The sequence below is a fragment of the Tinamus guttatus genome, unplaced genomic scaffold (assembly GCF_059628265.1).
Source record: "Tinamus guttatus ecotype Peru unplaced genomic scaffold, ASM5962826v1 Tinamus_guttatus_pri_ptg000211l, whole genome shotgun sequence".
Lineage (NCBI taxonomy): Eukaryota > Metazoa > Chordata > Aves > Tinamiformes > Tinamidae > Tinamus > Tinamus guttatus.
The window spans coordinates 8,304,428-8,310,000 of record NW_028288745.1 but is presented as its reverse complement, the minus strand read 5'-3'; positions in this window follow the sequence as shown (position 1 = coordinate 8,310,000).

The following is a 5,573-nucleotide window of genomic DNA, read 5'->3' as shown; positions in this document are numbered from 1 at the left end:
AAAAGCAACTGTATGATCCTACATTACACTGGTAAAACTCCCAAGTTTCAATTTAAAGTGTTTTTCTGTCTCTTCTCCAGTACAGCTACTGGAGATTTATTGATGCCAGATTACTTTGACTTGATGTCTGTTCTTTGGGTTTGCTTTCAAATCAATAAATAGCTGTCAGCTATTTAAAGGTCACAGTATAACCTAGGGGGCTTGCATTAGTTGCCACTACGCTAAATAAAATGCATTAAGGAGTTACTTGCTGTATCAGAAATAAACTGAAGGTATGACTTAGAAGGCTTTCTTTCAGATACCAGTTATCCTCCACTCTGAAATACTAGGAAAACTAGTTTCTTCTCTTCATGATGCTCCATGGATCTGTGTCCTTTCACAAGATTTGGACCTCCAAAGGCATTGAAGTGCCTGCTCCAGAATGACTGGAGCAGTAGTTGAGGCTCTTACTAGGTTGGTCTAAGTTTTTCATCCTTGATAGTTTGTCCTGTATTTTTTAAAATAAAAATGTATCATATTTCTTTAAGTGTGTGTCAAAATGTGCTTGCATGTTTCAAATAGAACCATGAATTGAAAGATATCACTCCATGAATTTAGCTTATGCTGAACTATTTATACTCTAAAACGTCTGTATCAGATAGCTTACGGTGATTACCATGTGTATAATGTTGAAATAATATTAAATGCGGTTAAATGTTTCCAAACATAGGTGTTTTGTAAAACAAAAGTATTCATCTGTTGCTAGGCTTACTGCTTCTCAGAGTAAAGTTTTGTGGCGAAAACTCAAGGGAGGGAATATGTATCGAATTTGACTTATTCCCATTTCAGGAACTTTCATTATGAAGTTTTATTTATATCAGTCTAAATTAAATGCAAGGATGGCCATAAATATCATGAAAATGTTTTTTATGAACTCAGTAAAACAAACCCCTGTGAAGTTACTGATATTTAGTCTTAAATGATGCATCTTCAGAAAGTACGAGTTTATTTCCCTAACTGCTAGAACAGCACTTGTTTTTGATAGTAACTTGTACATATTGGTGGTTATAAATTGTAAATATTTGTTCTATCTTCAGCTCTTCAGAATGTGAAAATGTGAAACAATATTAATATTAGAATTTTACTAAGAACGACTGAGTAACCTCTTACAGATGGTAGAAGTAAGTTTTCAAGTTATGTTAGGAGAACTCTAATGTTAATATTCTACAAATCAGAGTTTGGAATAATTGTAATATCAGGATGTTAATAGAAAGCATTGTGGATTCTGGTGGGGTGGAGGTTGGTTGTGATGAGAACTGTTAAGGAATTGCTAATTACCTTCTAAAGAACAATGACATTGATGTCCAAAAATGATTGTTTGATCAGGATATGTCTGACAGCAAATACAGTCATTTTAAGAAGTGAAGTCTCATTGAATGCTGGCTAAAAATTGGAGCAAAAAATCTTGCTTTTATTGAACACACTTAAGTGTGACTTTTGCATGTTATTAACAAGAACCTTTTCCTTGTAGGATTAATAGGTCATATTTTGTTTGTAGATTGCTGTTTTTAATGTTTTATATTAATTGACAATTTTATAAGGCATCTTATAAAAATTCCCTTTGATTCATTGTAAATTTCATTTTACTTATTCCAGTAGGTTAGAACATGAAAACACCACTGCTTATCTGCAGTAGTTGAGACACTGCAATTTCATACTGTAGTTTACTCTGAATAATTTGTCAAATCTTCTGCTTGGATAATACATTTCTGATGTCACAGGAAATTGTGTGCCTGTAAACAAATACATCCACTAGTCCATCTCAAGAAAATGTTTTCTGAGTGTTAAATGTTTTACAGTGAGCAAAGTGTCTAAGAAACTGGATCTTGTAAGGATGAGGCTGAAATCTGTATCTATTAAAACTTGCTGCTTTCCGGAAACTGAGGCAATCTGAAACTTTGAGTCTTAGTCTTACCTAAATATTCGAGACAATTAGTTCACACAGGAAAAGTGCTCTCTCTTCTAATCTCAGTGTTTGTAGAAAGTGTTACTGAAGTAGCAAATGTAGTCAAGATTGTACTTGAAGGTGAGGTGTTGTTTTATATATACATATATATATATATATATATTTTTTTTTTTTTTTTGAGGTCCTGGTTTTATAACACTTTCAAAATTTACTTGGGAGTAGCTGCAGTGCATGTTAGTAATACTCATCCAAGCAAGTAAGGAGGAAAAGTGATTTTTTTGTTTTGTTTGTTTTTTGTTTTTCCCCCTGTGGGAGGTGGCATGCTATTTTTACTTTATGGCTTTTGGTAAAATTATTCAGTGGACTACAGTGATCTGAATATAGAGAATGATAGCCTAATATAAGTTATTCTGTTAGGCCAGAACTAATCTGCAAGAACCAGTGACAAGGTTTCTGCCTTGTTGAGGAATTCTGTGCAATAAGTTTAGAGGACTCTCTTGAGTTATTTTTTTCTTTTAGTTTAAGCATTTATGTAGAATTACCTGATCTGAGCCTCTTGATCTTTGAAAATGTCTGCATACATGCAGGTACATGTATGTATGTGTATACACACACACGTTTGATCTTTTCAAGGTGGTTTGTAAAAGGAAACTCTCCAGGGAATTCCTGCCTTACCTTACAAAAGGTAATATGCCTGCCTGGGAAACAGACCTCTATGGCTGTCCGAGTTAAACTGAACTTCTTTTGTGTTTAACTGAATGTTCTTCTGTATTCAGTTTGTTGATGGGGGAGAAAAAAGTACGTCGCTCTGTTTCTCCCTTAAAAGTTTCCAGCATATACATTTTTTAAAAAAATCTGTATCCTTTCATAATTTATTCTTCTATGTAAAGGGAGAAGGGAAGAACAAAGAATTTTCTTCCTCAGGAAAATACAAATTAAGTGTGATTTCTCTTAAATATCTTCCAAAAATGTCACTTAAAATAGCACTCATATCATTGCACAGTTCTGCATATTTTATGAATATAAGCCTCATAAAAGAATGAGACTTGCCTAATGGCATTGTCTCCATGTGGATGTCCTGTTCCCTAGATAACCCTTCCTTCATTCCTCTCACTGAGTCCACTGCTCCATTTCCAGTCAAACTTGCCAAAGGGGATGGAGGTCTCAGATGTTAAGTTACTTAGTTGGCTTGTTCGATAAAAGTCCTTAACATACTGTGGGACAGGAGAAAATAAGCCGCTTTTCCTTCTTTTTGGCAGAAATGGTCCGACGAGCATGGGCATAGCTCTGCCTCTCAGGTGGCGCTTGGAGGCAGCAGGCGTGGTGGATGTGAGAACACTGCGGAGAGTGCAGGAGAAGCTGGAGGAAAGGCATGTGTTACAGTGGGAGGAATGGCCAAGGAGCATTGAAGGAGCTTCAGTAGGTTTCTGCAAGATTCTTTAGTGCATGGATTAGTCCTTCAGGGTTGCTGGTGAGCAGAGAGTTCACGTGCAGAGGTTTTCCTGTTGGTTTACAAATCATGTGCTCAAAACCAGTATAGTTGTTGAGGTGATTGTTTTGTTTGTGGTGGTGTGTGTTTTAGGGGGATGAGAAGGGTTATTTCTCAGCAGAGCCAGAGATGTAGGAGATGGGTAATACTATCCAGAGTGCCGTGTTAATTCCTTTCCCTGGGATGAGGACTGAACATCCCTGAAAGCCAACAAAGTGAAACCCTGAAGCCTCTAGCCCTAGGGAATAGGCCAGGGTATACTGGTACTCTGCCAAGGATCTACGCAGGGCAAGCTGGTAAGAACAAAAGATCTGTTAGACTTCATGGAAAGTGATACAAGTTGGTGAATAGGAACTATTTTTTTTAGAAATAAAAGCACCTTCTGTCTTTTAGAAGACTTCTAACCTTTGAAGCCTTTGGCCTTCTGTGGAGCACTGCAGGCCTAAGTTCCAGCCTGAATGGTGTGTACTTGGCCTTTGCTCTGATCTCATCCCTTCCAGTTCCCTAAAAACATGGGTCTTGCTTCTGTTAGTATCAACATCCTTCTAAGACCTCAGCTGCAGGTGAAGTGCTGGACTCGCCTGTCCTTTCTGAAGCCGCAGAGGTTTCTTGTCAGCTCGTGCACCTCGGCGACCGGCTGCGTGTGGTGGCCTTGTTGCCATCTTGTTGCTTCCTTACAGCAGTGACATCCTCAGAGAGTGAACAGCCCCAGGCCAGTGCCAACAAAACACTTTGATTTGTGGGCTGAGCATCAGTTTTCAGGTAGGAAGGGATTTTGGGAATCTTCTGTGAACAAGGGCTGTGTTCCAGTGTGCTCTTGGCGTTTTTGGGCCTTGTCTAGGGATGGTGGTTAGAGAGGCTGAGAGATTCATTTGGAGTTAATGTCTTTCCTGTTGATGTTTCCTGATGAAAGCAGGCTATGGGGTTGTTTTCAGGCAAATTCTGCTACACCTTAATCGGTTTGGGTAGAGGTGCCTCTAACCTGTTCTTTAGATTTCACAAGATGAAAATTCCACCATTTCTAGACAGTCCGCTTCAGTGCGTTGCTCTGCTTAGTTAGATCTTTGAAAAGCTTCATAATCCAAGTCTGTTGCTTTAATTTAAGCAAAGTTTGCCTTGTAGGAAGTGATTGTCTTCAAATTCCTGTTATGTGTACCTAGAACCTTGTGTTATTTGGAATGAGCTTATTTCAGTAATACATGGTTAACAGTAGATGACTTTTTCCTCACAGATACACTTCCATGAATGCGATGGTGTTTGTGGAGCCGTCCTGTTAGTCTTAGGTGGGTATAGTGTGAATGCCTTGCACTTCTCATTGCAAAAAATGGTAACACCAAGTGCTTCTGCATTTCTGTGAATGAACTCTAAATAGCTTTTTCTCTTCTTCCCCCTTTCCCCGTTCCAGGTGGTGTACCTCACTTAAGGAAGGCAAGAGCACATTTTGATCCATCAAGAGGTGTGTTCTCAGCTGTTGCTGTGGAAGAATTACCAAGTTGCAACTTTTTGTCACTCATGAGTGACTGGAGTTACTCATTAAAATTGTGGTTCTGTAAAATACCAGTAATCTTACCAGCAGGCGCTTATTTGCCAGTTTCTTTTGGTCACCCGGAAATGTTTAGACAGACAGAAAAACACGTGTTAAATTAACAACTTTTTTTTTTTCACAAGAATTTTTCACAGAAAACATTTGTTAGTTTTTTATAAGTTGTAGGAAGCTTTATGCGGGTAGACTGATTGTAGTCCTAAGGAAAGAGATTGCACATTTCAACTTGGATTTTGCAAGATTGAAAAACTGTATTTTATTAATCTGAAGGAATATACCTTTTTTTTTTTTTTTTTTTTTTTTTTACATAACTCCCTTAATTCCTACCACCTTAATCTATAGCAGCTTCCTCCCTTTCTGAAGCAGGTATCTAGCCAGCTCGTACATTTAGCACTGGTAAGCTTCCACACAGATTTAGTACAAGACACAATATATTGTACTCTGTGCATTTGCACAGCATTATAAAATCCTTAACTCCTCTGTGAGAAGTCACATTCTGAGCAAAATCAGATTATCTAGGGCACCTAGTATGGTTTTTAGGCATCCACAACATGGAGTTCAGTATATTTTAGGACTCTTCCTCAGAGTTTCTGGGA